The following is a 25,256-nucleotide window of genomic DNA, read 5'->3' on the forward strand; positions in this document are numbered from 1 at the left end:
TATTTTTCTCTGCTTATAGGACTAATGTTAGTTTATTGTTAAAATCATATAAATTCTTTGGAGCTGTAGTAGAAAGTTTGAGTCTGTGATAATAATCATTATTACCATTTTATCATATATATATTCTCCCAGGTTAATTTCTCTGTAGATACTACAATATATATGTTATGATCCATAAAAAACAGGGGCCACTGGATCTAAAATGCACTAAAGGGAACCTATGTGTTTTTTTTTTTAAGATTTTATTTATTTATGTGACAGAGAGAGGGAGAGAGAGCAAGCACATACAAGCAGGGGGAGCAGCAAAGGGAGAGGGAGAAGCAGACTCCCCACTGAGCAGGGAGCCCGATGTAGGGCTTGATGCCAGGACACTGGGATCATGACCTGAACTGAAGACAGATGCTTAACCAACTGAGCCACCCGGGTGCCCCAGAATCTATGTGTTTTCTGTCCACAACTGTGAAGCATTTTTGATTCAGTGGTTCATGCTATAAATGGGCCATACTCCTTGAGAGTAAGGGATGTACTTTTTGTGTTTTGCATGCATATAAACATTGTAAATATTTTATTAATATACACTCTCAGTAGTAAAATATTATAAATTAATACAGTGCTAAATGAAATGATCACTCGAGTTTTATTTAACTCTTTTTCTGAAATGTTATAAAGTTTTAATATTGATTCTTTTTCATGAACAAATGATTAGTGGGATTTCATGAAAACTTATTGTTAAATCATTATTTTTCTCACCAACTGGGGAACATATCTGAACCGAGACCACTCATTGTTTAGGATTCTTTGAACTACATTGTTTCCAAAGGGAAAAAAAAATGGAAACTAGTGGTCCGTTTCTAGTGGGTTTTATTAAGCAAAAAACAATGTTAGGGCTTTTTCATTCTCATATTTTGAATTTCACTCTTTTTTTGAGAATAGCTTATGTCTATTCAATCATTGGTGTTTCCTATTTTTATAAGGGTTCATATTCTAATTGCTTAAATTGTCATCATTATTTAGAAGTTACCATAAGTAAAAATTTCCCTTCTCCATTTTCTTTTCCAAGATATGTGTGATTTACAGAAAATCTACTAAACCCATTTATACACACACACACACACACACACACACACACACACATATTCACTTACAAATATTGGAAGCATATTTCAAGTTCAGGGTCAAGGCCTAAAAATTTCAATTGATTAAACTTAATGAGGATAAGGCATTTGAGACACTTGAATAGAGGATGCTATTCATAGTTCCAGTGATTATATGATAATTATAAAAAGTGGACCCAGTGTCCTTTACTCTGTGGAATTCTCTAAAGAAGGAGAAAATCAAGTTATTATCCTAGCATGATATTGTTCTTTAAGATGACTCTTAAAATGGACTTTTCATAATAATTACCTTGGAAAACTTTTCAAATATGATTCATCAGTACCTTTGGGTTAGATTTAAGACTTGGATCAAGGTCAGAATAAAATCACTTTGCTCAGCAAGAATATTACCTTTGTGACTGAAATCTGAAAGAATATATGCTAAGTATCTGTACTTGATTTCTCTCATGAGTAGGAGATTCTTTGTGTTTTTATTTCCTCCTATATTTTTAAGAAACTGAAATATAACTATTTTATCCTCTCCCTAAGAGTGTATTGTCTGCATTCTGAAGAGTGAGAGGCCAAATTCACCTGTGTTTTGGTACCTCAAGCTTTGAAGAAATTGGATTTTAAGAAATAAAGTGTGTTTCTTCATTGGGAGACACTTCTATATGTACCTTTAAGTTTTTAATTGTCTTAAATATTTGCTCAATTTAAGAAAATAAGAAACATCTTTAATTGATTTTTTTTTTTTTTTTTTTTTTTGCGACAGTGAAGCTGGACTTTATAGTGTTCTGTTTGGGTTTGAATTGTTACAGCTCTGATGACCCTCTGCTCAATAGTAGCAATGATCCCTTGGCATCTTTGAGTAGTCTGGAGATCTGAGACCAGTCCAACACAGGATGTCTTATTGATGTCTTGATATCTACCGTGGAAAAAGGGTGTGGTTTTTAAGCTCAATAACCACATATATCAAGCAGTAATAAAGACGCTTCTTGCTCTTATGGGGCTTTCAGTCTGCAGAATTATAAATTAACATTAGGGGGCACCTGGGTGGCTCAGTTGGTTGAGCATCCAACTCTTGATTTCAGCCAGGGTTATGATCTTGGGGTTGTGAGATTGAGCCCCACATTGGGCTCCAAGCTCAGTGTGGAGTCTTCTTGTCCCTCTCCCTCTGCTCCTCCCCTCCTCTCTCTCTCTTAAATAAATAAATAAAATCTTTAAAAATAAATAAATAAATAAATTGAGATTAGGGTTTATGAAGGAAATGAACAGGATACCGTGAGAGAAAATAATGGTGTATGTGGATGTAGTGGGGATGAGGGGTATTTAACTTCGGTTATAGGTATTAAGAAAGAACTTTTTGAACAGGTGTTGCCATAGATTGGGTTCCCAGGAAACAGACTTCAAGATTTGAGATCAAGAAGTTGATTGAGGGAGGGTACTTTTAAAGATGACATGAAGAAACGTGAGGAAAGCAAAATTGGGCAGAGGTTGAACTATAGTACAGTTGCAACACTCTTATACAATCCTATAGGAAGCACTGCGGCTAAGATAACCCTTCAGAGTTGTCGCTGCCTTGAAGCAAAAGGGCCTGGCCCCACCACCACCAGCACACAAATATCTTACCACGCATTCAATAGGGGCTTCTCCTCCAGAGAGAGCATGATCTCTGACAAGGTTGCTCTTCTGAAACAGGGATAATTCCTGGTTAGGAACTCAGCTGAGAGCCTTAAGTCACTGACACTCCCACTGGCATAGGAATAAGCACCTCAGTTCTAAAGGGAAATCTAGGCAGCACACCAGAGCATCCACTACAGTGAGTAAGCCACAGCCAAATGAAAATGGAGGGGAAGGGCTTTCTAGACAGATAAAACTTCATAGGTAAAGGCCCTGGATTGGCAAAAAGCTCAAATTATTGAAGTAACTGAGTGGCAGTGAGACTACTATTATTACTGCATGGAGAATGGGTTTATTTATTTATTTATTTAAATGATTTTTTTTTTTTTTAATTATGTTCAATTAGCCACTGTATAGTACATAATTAGTCCTTGATGCAGTGTTCAACGATTCATTAGTTAAGTATAACACCCAGTGCTCATCATAGTACATGCCCTCCTCAATACCCATCACCCTGTTACCCCCTTCCCCCACCCTCCTCCCCTCTGAAACCCCCAGATTTTTTCTCAGGGTCCATAGTCTCTCATGGTTCATCTTCCTCTTTTATTTCTCCTCCTTTGGATTTCCCTCCCTTCCCCTATGGTCCTCCATGCTATTGTTTATGTTCCACATATGAGTGAAACCATATGATAATTGTCTTTCTCTGCTTGACTTACTTCACTTAATATAATCCCCTCCAGTTCCATCCATGTCGATGCAAATGGTGTGTATTCATCATTTCTGATGGCTGAGTAATATTCCATTGTGTGTATGGACCACATCTTCTTTATCCATTCATCTGTTGAAGGGCATCTTGACTGCTACCACAGTTTGGCTATTATGGACTGCTATCTACATTGGAGTGCACATGCCCCTTCTTTTCACTACGTCTGTATCTTTGGGGTAAATACCCAGTAGTGCAGTTCCTGGGTTGTAGGGTAGCTCTATTCTTAACATCTTGAGGAACCTCCACACTGTTTTCCAAGGTGGCTGAACCAACTTGCATTCCCACCAACAGTGTGGGAGGGTTCCCCTTTCTCCATATCCTCGCCAACATTTGTTGTTTCCTGTTTTGTTAATTTTTGCCATTCTAACTGGTGTAAAGTGGTATCTCATTGTGGTTTTGATTTGTATTTCCTTGATGGCTAGTGATGTTGAACATTTTTTCATGTGTCTGTTAACCATTTGTATGTCATTTTTGGAGAAGTGTCTGTTCATGTCTTCTGCTCATTTTTGAGTGGGTTATTAGCTTTTTGAGTGTTGAGTTTGAGAAGTTCTTTATAGATCTTGGAAATCAGCGCTTTGTCTGCAGTGTCATTTGCAAACATCTTCTCCCATTCTGTGGGTTGCCTCTTTGTTTTGTTGACTGTTTCCTTTGCTGTGTAGAAGTTTTTTATCTTGATGAAGGCCCAAAAGTTCATTTTTGCTTTTGTTTCACTTGCCTTTGAAGATGTGTCTTGAAAGAAGTTACTGTGGCCGATGTCAAAGAGGTAATTGCCTATGCTCTCCTCTAGGATTTTGATGGATTCCTGTCTCACATTGAGGTCTTTCATCCATTTTGAGTTTATCTTTGTGTATGGCGTAAGGGAATGGTACAGTTTAATTCTTCTCTATGTAGCTGTCCAATTTTCTCAGCACCACTTATTGAAGAGACTGTCTTTTTTCCATTGGATATTTTTTTCCTGATTTGTCAAAGATTAGTTGACCATAGAGTTGAGGGTCCCTTTCTGGAGTCTCTATTCTGTTCCATTGGTCTATGTGTCTGTTTTTGTGCCAATACCATGCTGTCTTGGTGATCACAGCTTTGTAATATAGCCTGAAGTCAGGCAATGTGATGACCCTAGCTTTGTTTTTCTTTTTCATCCTTCCCTTGGCGATTCAGGATCTTTTCTGGTTCCATACAAATTTTAGGATTTTTTGTTCCAGCTCTTTGAAAAATGCCAATGGTATTTTAATAGGGATGGCATTGAAAGTGTAAATAGCTCTGGGGAGGATAGACCTTTTAACAATGTTTATTCTTCTGATCCATGAGCATGGAATATTTTTCCATCTTTTTGTGCCTTCCTCAATTTCTTTCATAAGTGTTCTGTAGTTTCTGGAGTATAGATCATTTACCTCTTTAGTTAGGTTTAATCCTAGGTATCTTATGGTTTTTGTTGCTATTGTGAATGGAATTGATTCCTTAATTTCTCTTTCTACAGTTACATTGTTAGTGTATAAAAAAGCAACTGATTTCTGTGCATTGATTTTTGTATCCTGCCACATTGCTGAATTGCTGTATGAGTTCTAGGAATTTGGGGGTGGAGTCTTTTGGGTTTTCCACATAAAGTATCATGTCATCTGCGAAGACGGAGAATTTGACTTCTTCTTTGCCAATTTGGATGACTTTTATTTCTTTTTGTTGTCTGATTGCTGAGGCTAGGACTTCTAGTACTATGTTGAACAATAGAGGTGAGAGTAGGCATCCCTCTCGTGTTCCTGATCTTAAGGAAAAAGCTCTCAACTTTTCCCCATTGATAATGATATTTGCTGTGGGCTTTTCATAGATGGTTTTTATGATATTGAGGCATGTTCCTTGTATCCCTATACTCTGAAGAGTTTTAATCAGGAACAGATGTTGTATTTTGTCAAGTGCTTTTTCTGCATCAATTGAGAGGATCATATGGTTCTTGTCTTTTCTTTTATTGATGTGCTGTACCACACTGATTGATTTGCAAATGTTGAACCACCATTGCATCCCAGGCATAAAACCCACTTGGTCGTGGTGAATAATCCTTTTAATGTACTGTTGGATCCTGTTAGCTAGGATCTTGTTCAGTATTTTGTCATCCATGTTCATCAGGGATATTGGTCTGTAATTCTCCTTTTTGATGGGATCTTTGCCTGGTTTTGGGATCAGGGTAATGCTGGCCTCATAGAAGGAGTTTGGAAGTTTTCCTTCTGTTCCTATTTTTTGGAACAGCTTCAGTAGAATAGGTATAATTTCTTCTTTAAATGTTTGGTAGAATTCCCCTGGGAAGCCATCTGGCCCTGGACTTTGGTTTTTTGGGAGGTTTTTGATTACTGCTTCAATTTTGTTACTCATTATTGATCTATTCAGATTGTCTATTTCTTCCTGTTTCAGTCTTGGTAGTTTGTAAGTTTCCAGAATGGCATCCATTTCTTACAAGTTGCTTAATTTGTTGGTATACAGTTGCTGGTAATAATTTCTAATACTTGTTTCTATTTCCTTGGTGTTAGTCATGATCTCTCCCCTTTCATTCATGATTTTATTAATTTGGGTCCTTTCTCTTTTCTTTTGGATAAGTTTGGCCAATGGTTTATCGATCTTATTAATTCTTTCAAAGAACCAGCTTCTAGTTTCATTGATCTGTTCTATTGTTTTTCTGGTTTCTAGTTCATTGATCTCTGCTCTAATCTTTGTTATTTCTCTTTTCCTGCTTGATTTAGGTTTCCTCTTTCTCCAGCTCCTTTAGATGTAGGGTTAGCTTGTGCATTTTGACTTTTTCTACTTTTTTGAGAAAGGCTTGGATGACTATGTATTTCCCCCTTGGGACCACCTTTACAGTATCCCATAGGTTTTGGACCAATGTGTTTTCATTCTCATTGGCTTCCATGAATTGTTTAAGTTCTCCTTTAATTTCCTGGTTGATCCATTCATTCTTTAGCAGGATGCTCTTTAACTTCCAAGTGTTTGAATTCCTTCCAAATTTTTCCTTGTGATTGAGTTCCAGTTTCAAGGCATTGCTGTCTGATATTATGCAGGGAATAATCTCAGTCTTTTGGTATTGGCTGAGACCTGGTTTGTGACCCAGTATGTGGTCTATTTTGGAGAAAGTTCTGTGTGCTTTCAAGAAGAATGAGTATTCTGTTGATTTAGGGTTGAATGTTCTGTATATATCTATGAAGTCCATCTGGTCCAATGGTTGTTCAAAGCTCTTGTTTCTTTGTTGATCTTCTGTTTAGATGATCTGTCCAATGCTGAGAGTGGAGTGTTAAAATCTCCTACTATTAATGTATTATTGTCAATCTGATTCTTTATTTTGATTATCAGCTGGCTTATGTAGTTGGCTGCTTCCATGTTGGGGGCATAGATATTTACAATTGTTAGATTTTCTTGTTGGATAGACCCTCTAAGAATGATATAGTGTCCCTCTGGATCTGTTATTATGGTCTTTGGTTTAAATTCTAGTTTGTCTGATATAAGAATTGCTACCCCAGCTTTCTTTTGAGGTCCATTGGCATGAAAAATGGTTCTCCATTCTCTCACTTTCAGCCTGGAGGTGACTTACGTTCAAAATGAGTCTCTTGTAGACAGCATATGGATGGGTCCATTCTTTGTATCCCATCTGCAACTCTGTGCTGTTTCATGAGAGCATTTAGGCCATTCACATTGAGGGTTACTACTGAAAGATATGTGTTTATTGCCATCTAGAATCCCTCTTGGTATTTCTTGCAGGGCTGGCTTGGTGGTCACATATTCTTTCAGTTTCTGCTGGTCCTGGAAGCTCTTTATCTCTCCATCCATTCTGAATGACAGCCTTGCTGGATAAAGTATTCTTGGCTGCATGTTCTTCTCATTTAGTACCCTGAATATGTCTTACCAGCCCTTTCTGGCTTGCCAGGTCTCTGTGGACAAGTGTGGCATTATTCTGATGTTTCTCTGTACGTAGGGAATCTCTTCCCCCTAATTGCCTTTAGGATGGCTTCCTTGGTTCTAAGATTTGTGAGTTTTATTATTATATGCCAGGGCATTGGTCTGTCCTCCTTGATCTTGGGAGGGGTCCTCTCTGCCTCTAGGACACGAATGCTTGTTTCACTCCCCAGGTTAGGGAAGTTCTCAGCTACAATTTGCTCAAATATATCTTCTAGTCCTCTCTCTCCACCCCCTCAGGGATCCCAATAATTCTGACATTGGAACGTTTCATGGCATCGTTGATTTCTTTAATCCTGTTCTCATGGATTTTAAACTGTTCCAGGCCTCCTCATGTTTCTTCCTTTCTATCAATTTATCTTCTAGATCACTAATTCTTTCTTCTGTCTCATTTACCCTCGCAGTTAGAGTATCTAGTTTAGACTGTTTCTCATTCATAGAATTTTTAAGTTCGGCCTGATTAGCTCTCATTTCTGCCCTTAGAGATTCTGTGTTGCCATTAATGTTTTTCTCAAGCCTAGCTATTGTCTTCATAATCGTTACCCTGAAGTCTATTTCAGACATCTTGCTTCTATCCATATCCATTAGGTCTGCGGGAGAGGCCATTGTCTTTGGTTCTTTTCTTTGTTGGGAGTTCCTCCTCCTAGTCATTCTATTGAGTGGTGGTTGAGGGGATGTACAGAGTCAAAAATATCAACCATAATCCAGGCAATGTGCACCCTGGGAAGGTTTGGAGCAATTGGAAGCCACCACCAAAAAAACCCAGCCAAAATGAAATCCAAGAATAAGATTTATAATGTTCAAAAAAAGGGGGAGAGGTGAGGGGAAGGGGGCTATAATCCCTCAATGTGGGTGAGGTAGGGTATTTTAGTTCTTCTTGGATGTATTTTGTTCCCTTTGTTAGAGAACACTACTTCTCAGAGATACAAGGAAATTAAAACTAGTATATATATAAAGGTAGTATTGAATAGGGAAAAAAGGACTACATTGAAGCTTATATCTATATATATAAAAAAAGAAAAAGAAAAAAGTATATGTATGACAAAGTTCAAGTTACAAAGTTACTATAGAATATGTTGTATTAAATACCTAGTTGAAATGATAACTAGGTAAAAAGAAAAAACAGAGAAGAAACATGAGAAATAATTAAAAAAACAAAAGTTGTAGCTAAGAAGTACACAGGCCATAAGCAACACCAGGAGCTTAATATACTATTTTCCCCTGGTGCTGGGGTTTCACAGTTTTATGGGGACCCTCAGGTTATCGTCCTCTTGTTCTTCCAGCTTGTCTTCTGAGGGAGGAGCCTGCTGCATTGTTTTTCAGTTAATCCTGCTTGGGCAGAATTGCCCTGTCCCTTATTAAAGGGCTGGGCTCTGTGGAAACCAGTTTTTGGGGCTTTTGTTCTCTGGCAGCTTTTTGAGCCTTTTCCAAGGGTCAGAGCAAAGGAAAATATCTGCACCCAGACCTCCACCCCAGAGGAGAGAAGCCACAGTCTGCTCCTCTCTGAATCCTCCAGAACACACAGTCTCCCCTTCTGTAAGTGCCGCTGAAAACCTCATTCTCCCACAGGTGATGCACGCCCCTAGCCATCCTCTCAGTGGTTGACCCAGGCCCCTGCCTGTCCCTGCCCCCTCTGCCTCCAAAACCGTTAGCGATCCAGGTCTGGGTGGATGAGGGTGGTGACTGCGGCTGGCCCCCCCATCCACGGGGCTCAGGTCCACGCCTGCAGCCTCCCCTTCCCACCATTTGCCCCTTAAGCCCCCGGATTCTGTTTGAACACTGTTATCAGTCCCTTCCTATCCCACCACCACCACTCTTCAAGCTCTCGCTGGTCCCCAGGCGCAGGATGCTTTTGTATTACTTTCCAGTGGCTAGCTTCTGATGATTCCCTCCCCATTCTGTTTATTCTCTGACATCTGTCCACACAATCACAACTCCATCCTTCTTACATCTCGACTGATGATCCTCTGCCCCTGTAGAGATCCAGACGGATAATCTTACATCTCAGGCTAATTTCCTGGGTGTTGAGAGTGGCTTGGTAGATATCTAGCTAAATTCAGGGGACTGGTTGAAATGGAGTCCCTGACTCCTCCACCATCTTGTCCCTGACCTGAGAATGGGTTTAGTAGGAATTTGAATAAGATCAGGGCATTGCAATAATTCAAGGAAAATGAAATTGTGGCTTAGATATGATGATAATAAATATGAAGAGAAGCATATATTTTCAGAATATATTTGAAGGTAGAATCAACAGAACTCGGTGATGGGTTAGGTGATGGTGAAGTGAGTGAGAAGAGGTCAAGAAAATTTTGCACATTTCTGGCTTAAGCAGCTAAGTGATAGGTGGTAGAGTTTACTAAGAGGGAGTATTAGGAAAGGAATAGGTTTCTGAAGACTATTATAAAAAGGTGTCTCAATAGAGTTGATATAAATCAAAATATACATAAACCACACTTCTATTAGAACATTTTACAACATTTATGGTTCTCCTTCCCATCACTAAAACATTTCCTGAAAAACAGAGTCAATATTGGGAACTACAAGAGAAGCAACATGACAATGTTGATTTTGTATCAATTTAGAAATGTTTATCCTCTGAGGTTTCATTGTATTCTAGAGTATCTGTATAAGATAACAACACAAGAATATTCCAGATGGTCTGGCCCCTCGGTATGGATGTGCTGGCACAAAGCATATCCCTTTGGCCACCCATCATGCAAAACATCCCTATTTGATCACTTATTCAACTGTGTGTGTGTGTGTGTGTGTGTGTGTGTGTGTGTGTGTGTGTACCTACAAGTTGCCAGAGAGTGTCCTAAAGTGTTGGAGGACACAGTTCTGAACATGGTGGAGAAGGTCCCTGAGCTTCTCATGAAGCTTAAGTCTTGTTAAGGGAAAAAGATAAGAAACTAGTCAGTAACTAACTATTTAAATAAGATCATTTCAGATAATGGCTAATATATGAAAATAAAAAAGGCAATGTAGTGAGTGAGGAGTGCTAGGTGTGATGGGGAGTGCAGCACGCCATAGGACAGACATAGAAATCCTCTCTGAGGAGGTGGCGAGCAGGTTGAGAACTGAACAGTAAGAAGGCTTCCATCATGTGAGATCTGGGAGAAGATCTTCCAGGGCCAAGGGAAGAGAAAACTCAACTACCTGATGTGGGAACAAGCTTAGCATATCCAAGAAGCAGAAGGAAACACAGTGACAAGGGGAATGCCAGGATTTTAAGTCAGACAAGTAGACTGGAAGTGTCTTGGAACCCATGGAAAGAACTTTGTCATTCAAAGAGCACTGGAGAGTCTCTGAAAAATCTAAGTAGCTGAGTTACCTGGTCTAATTTCTGTTTTCAAAAAAGTCATTTTGGCTGGTGTAAAGAGTGGATTTCCAAGGGGAAATGGATAAAGCAGGAGGTAGCTATTTAGGAGGATCTGGCAGTTCGCAGAAACATGATTGTGACTTGGACCAAGGTGGCAGTAGTGAAGGTTTAGATAAATGATTTGAAATACATTTCAGAGATAAACCCAATGAGTATTGCTGATAGCTGAGATCTGGAGGTGAGGGAAACGGTCACTCCTCAGTTTTTAACTTGAGTAGCAGAGTGTAGAGTACAATAAGAAATGGAAGGCTGTGGAAAAAAAAATGTTTTGCAAAAAGAAACCAAATGTTCCCTTATGGAGATGTGGAGGATGCTATTGGACTTTGTCTGGAAATGAAAGAAAGAAGTTCAAGTTGAAGTTATAAATATAGGCATATTTAATGGATAGGTCTTAGTTTATCCAATAAATAAAAGAAGAAGAAATAGACACCTAAAGTTCTGGCAGAAGAGCAGAGTCCAGCAAAGACCATATGTATTTTCTCCCCCTTTGGTGTAGGTACATCTAAGAGTAACTTTTCATTAAGTAGTGAGCTAGGAGGAAAATAAGAAAGAGTGCCCTGTCACAGACACCAACTGGAAAAAAATGTATGAATAAAGAGAAGACTGTTATAATGTTATAATGTTACTAAATAATGTAGGCTGGTGATATGCAAGTCACTGGTGGGCTTGGTAAAAGTAGATTCAGTGGAGGAGAGGAAATTGAAACCAGATTGCAGATGAGTAAACAGGAGGCATTGAAATACATATGCCAGTAGACCACTCTTTTGATAGGTTGTCTGAGAAAGTGGAACAGAGGAGGGCAGGGATCAATAGAGAAGGATGAGAAGACTAGAAATAGGCTTTCTGAAGAAGAGCCCTTAGAGCAGTTCGCATGCTAGTGGAGATTCTCCAGCTGAAAGAGAGGAAATACTAATGCAGGATGTCCCCTGGAGGTAAATTGAGGAGAGAACCGGAGCTCAAGTGAGGGCCATAACCTTACATCTGAGTAGGGACAGATGTGTCTTCCAGAGGAGGAAGGCAAAGAAAATAGATACAGATGCAGACAGACTGGCAGGTTTAGTGATGAGAAGGTGAAAATGTTCTTGCTCTGTTTCATGCATTTCCCTCCCATGAACTATGAGGCACCAATAGCACAGGGGTGATGTGTTCGAAGTGCAGATCAGGAGATACTGAAACTATTCATATTGCATATCTTCTGGAAGAAGATTGAAGGGAAACATTCTCAGGTTATCACCAATTAACCATAATTAATAGGTAAGAAAATATGTAATATGCAGATCATATGCTGATCATAAAGAGCAAGCAATGCTAACCATAATAGTGTACACTGTTCCTTCAGGTCATACTGATGCATTTCTATTGTTTTTCAACAGAAGTAACTATTTCTTTTTTTTCCCAGAAGTAACTATTTCTAATCTTTGAAAATTATGGACATGTCCACTTAAGTTTAGTATGACTTTCTTTTAAGAGAAGTTTCTAAATTTAGTGGGAATATTTTCACGATTAGTTTTATTGTGACCTTACTGAAACCAAGAAAATATTTCTTCTTCAGGAAAGAGGGTTTTCAACTTGCCTTCTTCTTCCCATTAAATAAGGGATGAACACCCCTTTCAGAGCCCATGTAAGGTAGGTTATAAAGTATCTATTTTTAGGGCAATAAAACTCACATAGAATGATCCTATACCTCTGCATCCTCAACTCATTTTCATCTTTCAGCTTGTGTGAAGATCACAGGGGGATACAACCTGCCCACAGAAGTGCTTTTACGAGCAGATTTTATCATGCTTGACAAAATTCCTGTTCTAGAACATAGTCTGTCATCATGAGAGCAGATCATTCTGATTTTAGAGTTTCTCAGGCATGGGTGTTGCACCTTTCTGGATAACTCTGAAAAAGTAGGAAGGAAGATCAGCTCTGGCTGGAAATAATCATCTGTTCTGTTTTTATTGTTGTTGCTTATTTATTTAATAACTGACAGCAGGGAAGCAAACCTGGGTTTTGTGATAGAGGGGAAAAATCTACCTGCCCAAAATTTCTACCACCCAAACATCTGTGTATGTATATATGTATGCATGTGTGCATACATTCATGGAGTTCCCTTTCCCCTTGATATTGGTCTTGTAAGGATGACTTTTTACTATGCAGTGTGATTGCTTCTCTCAAGATTATGAGCATTTGGTGGTTCTGTTTATTTGTATTCTTAATATTCTTAAATTACAGAAAATAACTTGAGGATTTAAAATGCCACTCTATCCAGTGCAAAAAAGAAAATGGGCAATGGGACCTCACTGAAATTGATATTGAAGAAGTACAGATTTAGAACAACTTAGTACGTTTTAACTTAAATTTTAATATATTTTTTGAGAGCTGAGGTATGATTTACAAGGTGATAATAATGGAAGTTTAGCTTAAAGCCAGTCTAACTTTGCAGAAATCTGAAATCTGTATCCTCTGGAGAAAAACAGAGGCAAACACCTAAAAAGTTGAAATGGTACTTGGGTACATGGGATAAAGCAAATATGACCATAAATTTTAAAAATTTGTGGACTGGAGCCAATTTGCAAAACATTTCTGAGTGTTCAGTGATCTTATTAAAATGGAGACTCACACACAGTGTTCTGTAATGATATGCATTTAAGCATTAACGTTGTATGCCTCCAAGTTTGTTATTCTCATCTGTGAAAGGGTTTAAAATATAAAATTCTATTTTTTAATTTAATAATTATTTTATGCCTGAGTATTAGAGTGTTTGTTATTGGTTAACACTTATTCTCATCATATGTACACATATTATATTCATACTCTTTGGAGACATGATATTTTATAGGTCTAAGAAATAAATATTTATCTATTATTAATGTATAGATGCCATTGTATATTTATGATACATGATATTTTTCTTTGCTCTTTTAGAATAATTGATTTTTGTCTCTATGTAGCTTTTATAGTTAGACTGAGTGATGATTTTCTGTCTCAGAGGTGTCAATGGAAACATTTCTAACTGCCCGAGGCAGTCATATGCCACAGCTGGCCCCATATTTAAACTACTTCCCCACGTAAGTGCATAATTTTGTCACCTGGTGATAAAGAGCAAAGAGCTACAAAAGGAAATTTTGCAAAAAATAGTCTTATTGTCACTTAGCTAATGCTGCAACTCTGTCAATTAGGCCTTTCAAGGTAGATGAAAACATGTGTTTGCAAATTAAATAACTAAGCAAATTTCAGCAAGGCTCAGCAAATTTCAGAATGCCATTTCCTAAAGGTGCAGCCCCATTCTTGTTAAGCATACATGATCAGGTACCATCTATGACATTTAGTGGCTCCTCAGATATAGAAAATTTTTAAGTCAACGAAAGCAACATTCTTAACTAAGGAAAGGCAAAAAAGATAAGACGTGAAACCAAAATATTAAAAACATGAAATAAGTTTTCAAAAAGATATATACTGGAGAAAAAAGATGAGAGATGATAAATTGACTTGAATTGGTAAATATTTTCATTTTGTATTTCAAGGTGTAGCTCTGATTTTCTTGTTGCTAAACAATAAGACTTCTTAATGAAATAACAGAAATACTTGCTGTCTAGATTAACATGGTATCAATAGTTTAGACCCTATATGATGGTTTAGTTAAAAACAAACAAACAAACAAACAACAGACACCTGCTTAAAATGACATTTGGGGAACTACCTAAAAAAGTCTATTTTTAAAGTTTAATGCTTTTGGAATTACTGCCTATTTCTTAACAAACCCCTCAAAGTATGTTTCTGTTCCAAAGAGGAAAAAAATGTGAAAATATTTAGAGTTACACCATTCCAAACCACCATCGAGTATGATCTGTTTCCTTGCTTTCCCAAGGCTCTTTCCACTAGGACACCCAAGGCCTGCTTCCATACCATTCCTAAGCTTTTCTCCCTTTCAGTATTTTCAGTTCTGGTCTCATTCCTTAGATTCCCTGCTTTCTGCTTATTAATTTTTGCTTTTAATGTAAAATAATACCCTCATTCAATGGATATCTGTCTCATTGAAAAAAAAATATATCAGCAGACATGTCTGTCCCTGTAGAAGCTGGTAGAATGATTTGCAGCTCCTTTTCCCCTCTGTCCTCACCAAATTACACTGGGTTGGAATCTGCTACTTTTGCTCATGCATCTTGACCCTACATCTCTCTACAGAGAATTGAACTGTCAGCCTTTGAAATAACAAAATAATTTAGGTGATGAGGTGTTTTTTTTTTCCCCCTTGGAGGATCATACTGGAAAACCTACTACTTTATATAGAGATAAACCCCAAATCTAAAAGAATAGTAAGAACAATGCCTCTTAAAACAGCATTTATGAATAAAGTGAATAGTTCATGTAATAAATTTGGGGTAGAAGTTTTTCAGAAATTAATGGACAACAAGATAATTACGTTTTCTGGGGAGCATAAGATTGAGAGAAATAGAACAGTTTCTGATTCTGGATAGACAAGGAAAATGGCTTAAAATATGAAATTATGATTATTTCCATTAGGGGGACAAGATACTGGATTGGAGGTCACTGAGCAGCATTACTTTCAGGAAATGTTAGTTTTTAATCTGAGTTCTGGGAAAAGACCCAGAATTGTAGTCAGTTTGCTATGAATGTCCTCCACATTCTCCCAGGCCACCAGTGGGGGTGCATACATACAAGTATGGGGTAGCCAGGTTAGCTCTCAGCTGGTGGTTGATACAGTTTTTCTAGCTGGACCAGCTGTTTGATAGGCTAAAAACAAAAAGACTAGAAAAGTAAACTTTATGAAACAAAGGACTCAATAAGAGTTAATAGGAATTGAAGGTAATGTCAATACTTCTAATATTAAGGGAAGACCAACAAATAGTGCAATCAATGCCAAGTTTGAATAGCACATTCAATTCAGGCACAAACTAAGCATTTGAGGCTGGTTGTTTACATCAAGGGAAATTGAACAAAATTTCAGGGATTTGGGTTGCATGGAGCCTGAAACTAATCCAATGCAGGAAACCATATTTAATAAAAATAATACAAAATTATGAATATGGAATTAGTTTTAGGGTCTTGGAAGGGGCTCATGGAAGTGAGGGGGTCTCAAGCTTACATTTCAGAAACTTCATGTTAAATCCACCTCTGAGTACAGTAATGGTGTCCCTTTTGGTTTTAAAGGCAGGTAATTCCAGAGGGAGTAAGAGCTGTTGTAGAAACAAGGCAAGGAGTTGACTCAAGATGGAACAGTAGTTCTCAACAAGAAGTGACTATTAGAGTCACTTGGGAGACTTTATGATAAAACATTCCTGGGCTCCATCTCTACAGATTTCCACCAGTTTGGAGTGGTGCCAGGTTATTGGTATTATATAGCCCTTCTCCTCCAGGTAGACCTGAAAATTAAGCCAAAATTGAAAGCTACTGATAGCTAATAATAATGGGGGCAATGATGATTTTGTTGCTACCCTGTACGGAACATCTACTTTGTAGAAGAAGATGCTGTATCAAACACTTGACAGGCATTATCTTCTTAGTATTCATGACCCCCAGAGGGATATGTATCAATACCATTTTAACAAGGAGGATTCTGAGGTTCAAGGAAGTGCCTTGGATCACACAGCAAATGTGGAATGTAAATGCAGATGCCAGGATCTAAACTCTAGTTCAGCCAGGTCCCTGGCTCTCTTTATTGCCACATATTATAGCTCCTTAGACAACAGCATCTTTGAGGGAACCAGAGAAATTTCAAGACCTCACAGAAGGAGCTAACTGACTACCACTAGAGGAATTTGTAAGAGCTGCCTGCCAAATCAGTTCTTGGAAGTCCAGGAACATCCACACACACACCCATGGAAGCGGAGATAACTATTTCTGGATCTCAAAAGAGTGCTTGTGGAGGCTTAAGTTATCCTTTTTTTATCCTACTTCCTACCACCCCCCTCCCCCAGCCCCAACACTGAGGGTTAAATTCACCATCAGGAACAGTGACACAAGCCTTCCTCACATCTCTTCTCTTCATTCACTGGGTCTCCCTTGTTGCTCACAGAGAGTTCCTTGCTTCCTGGGTGATGTCACTGTTCCTGTCTATAGATTCCTTTTCTAGTTCCTGTATTAATGCCCTCCATGCCCCTCCTCTTCTCTCTCTGCAACAACTGTAAGCTAATGAAGTGTGTTTATATATATCTTGTGAATACATGGATACCTGCCCAGCTTCCCTCCTAATTCCTGGCTGAAACTACTGAGCTCTATTATTCAGCTACCAAAAAGTGGGGTCTGCAGCTGTTCTAGATTTCTTATAGCACTTAATTTTAAATTGCTTGCTTATGTTTTTAATAACTCCCTTTTCCCTGATGACTTGGCAATTTCATGTCCTAGGAACTAGATGAGTCGGTACCAGGCCCTGGGCAATTTAAGAAGCATCATACCAGATTGTACCCAGAGTCACCTGTGGCTACCGACCACCAATCCATGTCCCTAGAGCAAGTTTATGCACCATATTTCTTTTCCATCTAGCTGACTAATGGCTTTAAAAATCATCCAGTAAGGATTCTGACTGGTCAATAGAATTTATGATGTCCATCCAAGCTTCCTAACTTGCCTGGCTATGGAAGAATTCCCATGGTGAATGTGACTTGGTGATTTGCTCTTGTTCTCTTACTCCATAGGTACATAGCAGGAGAGATGAAGAGGGAAGGACATGGGAGGCAGAGTCAGAATCCTGGATTCAAGTCTGCCCTTAGTGCTTTCCAGTTACAGGATCTTGGACAAGTTAGTTGCTCTGTCATCTCCTATATAAAACAGAAATAGAACGGCTATCAAATGCAAATTTTAAATGTGGTCATGTGAAAAACTCTTTTGAAACATGATTGGCACAGGGGGATATCAAATGTATTTTCAAATTTTGTGTTTAAATGCAGATGCTTTCCTTTCACAAGGAAGGTTTCTACTATTCTGATTCTTTCACAGAAATCCCCTTTTCTAGGAAATCCTTTTTAAAAAAAGTTTGGTGACCATGGTTATGTTTCTCTTGTGTGATTCCAATATGCCATGAAAAAATCAGTGCACATATTTTGAGGGATGAGATGTAGATTTAGAGATTCCAGATATTAAGTTTTGTCCCTCCTTGCCTGCTGATTTGAGGTCCACAATCAACTCTAATACATAAATCAAGAGAAATCACTAGAAATATCTCTAACTCTCCTTTCTTGTTAGTATAGCAGTGTAACATGTTCAGTCAGTACTGATTTATACACAGTATTGAATTTCTCCTGTCTATTCTGAAAATGTGTTCTTTCAATGCTTTCAGGCAATTGTGATTAAATTAAACAACATTTATGCTTTATTCTGTATAGGGAGCAGAAATAAAAAAATATATGATATTTTGTATCATATATATATGTTTTAGGAAAAACAGAAGGGAAAGTAATATACATATTACATATTCATTCCTTTATTGGATCGGCAAACTTGCCAAATTCCTACTCTGTGCCAGGAATTGTTCAAGGTGCCTAGAGATAATAGCAATGAAAAACCCAGAGAGAAATCTTTGTCCTCATCTAACATAAATTCTACAATTAAAGAGATAAAACATGAAGATGACTTTTTCTCTTTATATTGCATACTTATCATAACCAGTTAGCATGTATTTGTTGTTTGTTTTATAACATGCTTTTACATAATAATTTTTCTAATTAAATATTCCTAGTAAATTTGTGAGGGGTTGATTATACTTAGTCCATTCTGTATATGAGAAAAGGCCAGCTCTGTGAAGCCTAAGTTCTCCAGCAAAGCCAGTGGTAGAGTTGACCATGGACTTACAGGTTCTGATGCTTTTATAACTTCCATTTTAATATTCTTTTTCTTCTTATGATACAACACTATATACCAATCCCAGAGAAAAAGAATGATAGAAATCTATTTGCTTCTTGCTTTGTTATACTGTACAAGTACAAAAAGTGCAATTATATTCATCCCAATTGATGGATGTAGCTAAATCTAAGCATTTTAGAAGAGGAACAGTAACAGAATTAGTTGTATTAACAAAGCAATCTTACATGTCTGGCAGTAGCTTATATCTGATACAAATTTTTTTTAAAGATTTTATTTATTTGAGAAAGAGCTAGCAAGAGAGAGAGAGAGAGCAAAAGAGAGCACAAGCGGGGAGGAAAGGGAGAAGTAAGCTCCCTGCTCAGCAGGTAGCCCCATGTGGGGCTCGATCCCAGGACCCTGAGATCATGACCTGAGCCGAAGGCAGCTGCTTAACCAACCGAGCCACCGAGGCAACCCTGAATTTTCTTTTTAAAGCTTTCTGGCTGTTAGTGGTCTAGAGACCACAAGAATGTTAATGCTAACCACACAGGCAATTTAAGTTAGGTTTCAGCCTAGGTGTTTTATATTTCTGCTGTTAGTTTTACTAGAGCATAATGCAACCATTGGCTTTTCCTCATATGTAGCTCCAGTGACCTCCTTCATTGTTGGTTAATATTGAATAAGTATTTAAGGAGATGATGATGATGATGATAATTTAGAGGATTTGGGGATATGACTTTGGGAACAAGAACCATCTTCTAAAAAATATTTTACATTAAAACATTTTTGCATAAAATCTAATAACCTTTCTATGAACTATTTCATAGATGCATTTCAGCAGAGAATCTATAGATTGAGGGGAGACACACTTTTCTCCCATCTGTAGGACAGTAGTGACTTTAGTTCCTATTATCAAGAGAAATTGCTGAGCAGCTAAAGCAGATTCTTTTGAATTGATTATGCATAACTAAATGCTGATAACATAATATAGTGTTCTTGTAGCCATGCAACCATAAATAACCCTATCTTTACTCTCTAAGAAACATCCTTTAAAAAGGAATGGGAAAATGTCAATCTGAGGAAGCCAGAAACATAATATTCTTAATTGACAACTAAGGAAAATGACTTAGGTCTCAAATATGCACACTCATATTTCCACACTGGCCTTCTTCATGTTACCTGCTTAGTGCCCTAAGAGCCAGTAGCCATTCCACAAAATGTATGGAATGGAAGTAGAAGAGTCAAGGACACTCAGATCTTGATTCCATTCCTATCTAAGCAGTGGTACTCAATATGAAGGAAGGAACAAGTCAAGTCACAGTGAAGTGAATGCATGGGAGGGTTGCTTCAGAAAGAAACATCATATAAGTTTGTTTTAATTTTTTTAAAAGCTTGTATACTTGGCATATGATATGACAATTCATTTTTATAAAGAAAGATTATAAACATAATTCCACCATACTAATGCTTTTTCATCATTTTAATCTACTGGCCTCACTAGCTCCAAGCAAAATTAGAGAGGAGATATCATTCACCTCTGCAACTTTCTTATCATGTTCTTTAAATGATCTTTGTTATCCAGTCAACATTACTTTTTTTTTTTCAATTTTAGAGTCTCTCCAACAATACCAAAGTTCCATAATAATTGCCTGTTTAGCTCTTCTCTATCTGTAGTGACTATCAGAACTCCTGCCGCATAGCAGATGTTCAATAAATGTTTGTGGAATAACGGAGTGAAAACATAGTCTCATGTTCAAACTATTTTCCTTTCCAAGATTCATTTCCTATCCTCACCCTACCCTCCCAATCTATGTTTGCTTTCTTTCCTGAGATATAATTTACATACCATAAATTCCTGAGATATAATTACATACCATATAATTTACTTAACATAAAATTCACCATTTTGAAGTATACAAATCAGTGGTTTTTAGTATATTCAAAGAATTGTGTAACTATTACTGCCATCTAATTCCAGAATATTTTCATTCCCTAGAGCGAAACTCCGTACCAAGTGGCTTTGCAACCACTCCACATTCCCCCCTCCCTTCAGCTCCTTGCAAATATGGGTCTACTTTCTGCTTTCTGTCTCTATAGATTTGCCTGTTTTTGACTTTCATTTAATAGAATTATACAATATGTGGCTTTTTTCTCTCAGGCTTCTTTCATTTAGCATAATGTTTTCAACATTTATCTATATTTTAACTCGTATCAGTACTCCATTCCTTTGTATGGCCGAGTAATATTCTTTTGTATGAGTATACCACATTTTGTTTATTGATTCATTTGTTAATGGAAATTCTATTCACTCATCAGTTGATAGTCATTTGAGTTGTTTTCACTTTTTGGCTACCAGGAATAATGCTGCCACGAATATTTGTGTACAAGATTTTTTGAGAACATGTTTTTATTTCTCTTGGAAAGATGCCTAGTTGTAGAAATGTTGTCATATGATAACTCTTAACTTTTTACAGAGCTGGTTTTCCACAGTAGCTGTACCATTTTGCATTCCCATCAGCAATGTATGGAAGGGCCCAAATCTCCATACCCTCATCAAAACCTTTTTCCACTTAAAAAAAAAAATATATATATATATATATATATATATATATATATAGCACCATCACAGTGGTATGAGGTGATATCTGTTTGTAGTTTTGATTTACATTTCTTTAATCACTAATGATGTTGAACATCTTTTCATGTGCTTATTGGCTATTTGTATATCTTACTTGGAGAAATGTCTATTCATCTTTGTTTTTTGCCCATTTTTCAATTGGGTTGTCTTTTTATTGTTGGGTTGTAAGTGTTCTTTATATATTCTGGATACTAAACTCTTACCAGATATGTGATTTACAAATATTTTCTCCCATCCTGAAGGTTGTCTTTTCACTTTCTTTATAGTGTCCTTTGATACACAAAAGTTTTTACTTGTGATGAGGTCCAATTTTTCTATTTTTTTCTTTGGTGGTTTGTGCTTTTATTTATTTATTTTTTTAAAGATTTTATTTATTTATTTATTTGAGAGAGAGAGAATGAGAGATAGAGAGCATGAGAGGAAGGAGGGTCAGAGGGAGAAGCAGACTCCCCGCTGAGCAGGGAGCCCGATGCGGGACTCGATCCTGGGACTCCAGGATCATGACCCGAGCCGAAGGCAGTCGCTCAACCAACTGAGCCACCCAGGCGCCCCGCGGTTTGTGCTTTTAATGTCAGATGGAGAGAACCATTGTCTCATCCAAGTCATGAAGATTTATGTCTATAATTTCCTCTAAGCATTTTTTTTGTTTTAGATTTTATTTATTTATGAGAGATAAAGAGAGTGAGTGCATGAGGCAGGGGGTGGGGGGATTGCAGAGGAGAGGTAGAGAAGGAATCCCAAGCAGAATCCCTGCTGAGTGTGTATCCCAACATGGGACTTGATTTCATGACCCTGAGATCAGGACCTGAGCCAAAATCAAGAGTTGGACGCTTAATCAGTAGTTCTTTAATTCACTTTGAGTTAATTTTTGTATATATCATGAGGTACAGGTCCAAATTTATTCTTTTCCATGCGTTATATCTCATTATCCTGAGAAGTAATGAAAAACACTGGCTTTTGAGTTTAAATTCTGAAACATTCCACTAATTATTAAACCTTTCTGAACTTTGTGTTTCTTTTAAAATGGGAGCCATAAAATCTACCTCATAGGATTGTTCTGAAAATTTAATGAGATATAATTATAGTGGATTACCCAAAGAATATAGTCATATAATGGATTACCCAAAGAAATGCAGCTATCATTAATTTTGTTGCATATCATATTATTTTATCATCATAATTATTATTAAACCAAATATTTTGACAAAAATTAAAGTGCTTAAAAATCCATATATGATGAGAAACATTGGGTGTTCTGTTGATTGTTAACTGGCTCCCTCTACAGATAGTTTAAAGAGTCTTGGCTTTAATGGAAACCAATAACTAGTGTTCATAATGTACAGATATAGGAAGTGTGCTTGTGACTCTCCAAAGATGCTTGTTGTCCTTTTCATATTGAACATGATCTTAATTAAATCTGTTGGCAACACTGATTTATATTTTTAATAACCAGAGATATATTAGCTAGAATCAAAATAGTCATGTTTCTTGACTGATCTGTTTCTCAAAATACCCTGCTGGGTTTTGCACATTTTCTTTGGATTAAGTAACATGCACTATGCAGGATTTGTAATTATACTGTAATTATATTTCTATAGAAGAATTCCAAAACACCTTGCAAACCATGATCCTCTGAGCACAGAGAAGTTAGTTGTAGGTATTATTTTGTCACAAATTTTGGCCTAGTACACAGCAAATAATACATTTTATATTGCTAGCACATATATATTTTTATGTAAAAAAAGCTTTAACTTTGTGATGTGCAGTACCTTCCTATAATTTATGATCTGTTCTGCTCTATTCAATTTCATTAACCAATGTCACTAAATTGGTTTCACAACCCTCTAAAATGTTGCAAACTGCAATTGGATAAATGCTTCGTTTCAAGGAATAACCACTTCACTTCTGACTTCCTTTCAGAATCAGACCAAGCAATTACTTGAAACACATATAAAAAAGAATTTAAGATCTTTAGTATTTTGGTATTTATAAATCTTTGGTAATGTACATTTTTGTGCCAGACCATTTTCTTTGGTCATATGCCCCTCCTCCTTTCACTTTGTTTAAAGGCATTCTATATACTTTTGTTTAAAATAAGAGTACAAAAGGATTCAAATGCCTGTAGAATTGTATTCACTTTAAGTACAAAAAAATAATTCCCCTGAATCTATATTATGCTCTTTCATTTTTTCCTCCATGATTTCTATTTATTTTCCTACATTTGATAAGGTTTGCATTTCATATAAAGTTCTTTTTAACGAGTGATTTGTATTGAATGTCATGTTTTAAATGTAAAAAAGAGTATATTATTACAATGAAAAGGAAGCATGTCGAATAAAAGAGCAGACGGACAGGGCTTGATTGATGTTCGGAAGTTATTTTTGCTGTGAACTCCCGTCAGCCTAGAAATCATAAAACAGAAAGGAGGCTTGGTTCAGCTCACATGCCCTTAGGGGATGTATGGGAAAGGATTTAAAATTCTGATAGAGTAACTTCAAAAATGTAGCAGCTGAAATAATTTATTTCACTATAGAGCAACCAACTGAACTTTTACATTGAAATTATTCTTTTTGAACTTGCACATGTTAGCAGGAAGGCTCAGTGGTCTCCACGCCTCATTGCTAAGAATGACAGGCTGCATAGCTCTGGCCTTGTTACCCCAAACCAAACAGTGGCTGCTCTGGTCCTTCCTGCTATTTCTCGCTGACCATTTCCTGAATAATGGGTAAAAAGAACCAAAAGCCCATGATTTCAAAAAACGGTTAAATTAAAGGAGGCTGAGGGTAGTGAAGTTTTTCTTTTCATCTTTAGGAAAATTTTCCAAAGGTTAGTTTGGGGCATTGCATAAAAACAACAGGAAAAAATATTGGGCTACTCAGTACCCATGATGACTACTACATTCAATTAGCTATTCAATGGTGATATTTGATCTGGACAGACCTTGAGGTTACTTTAGAAGAGGAAAGACAAGGGCCATTGGTAGTTGCTGATACATTACATTCTTTTTCATTCACTTTCTTCTTTACCAAGCTATGCTTGGGCAGCTCTATTTATCTCTTTGTTCTGAGTGACCACTAAGATGACAATCACCAAGGAAAAAGAAATTCTGTCACCGCTGGACAATGTTTCTCAACATGACCCCATCTATAATAGTTGTATGTTTAATCTTGGTTAACTAAGGATATACAGAATAACAATGATGAGGCCAATCACTGTCAAATGAATTTTCATTGTATTAGTCAAAAGCAACAATATAGACATTTGACAATGTATTTATCTATGTATATGTATGAGAGTGTATGACCTGTCATGTATCCAATATAAAAAAAATCTAATCTTATTTACACATAAGAATTTCCAGACTCTGTAATCATTCCACTTGTTGCCAGTGGTCTGTAACTCACAAGTTGAAAACCATTGCTCTAAAATTTTAAAGATCGCTATTCTAGTCGGATGAGAAAAAATGAAGTCCAGAGATATCCCTGAGTTAGTCATTTAAATGAGCAGAAATTAACAATAAAAATAGAGTATGAATAAAGAAAAGTGTATTTATCTAATTTGCCTTTACTAGTATCCATACCTTGAAACACATGGGAAAAGCCCAAAAGCTTGCTTATTTTTAGATGAACATTTTCCTGGAATCTAGTTTGTGTGTGTGTGTGCGTGTGTGTGTGTTTTCCAGATGAGATTCATCTTGCTTTAATGTAAAGAGACATCAGAAATATGCTGCTATGAATAGTATTTGTAATTTTAATAAGTACCTATGCTAATTACCTAAATATGTGATTTATTATTAAAAATTACGAAGGTAGATAATTGGGAACAAAAAGGAAAAAAGATACCATGACAACAATAACAACAAAAACAAATTTTCACATACACTTCTAACAAAGGTGAAAGAATTAGAATTATAGAGTACCTTTTTAAATTTACATTATTGAAATTTTAGTTGCAACATTTTTTTTTTATTTATGGTGGAAATATTTCCATTCTGAAAAAAGAAGAAAGTTTCATAATCAGGTATAGAACTTGAAACCTGGAAAA

Source organism: Zalophus californianus, chromosome 1 (assembly GCF_009762305.2).
Source record: "Zalophus californianus isolate mZalCal1 chromosome 1, mZalCal1.pri.v2, whole genome shotgun sequence".
Taxonomy (NCBI): Eukaryota; Metazoa; Chordata; class Mammalia; order Carnivora; family Otariidae; genus Zalophus; species Zalophus californianus.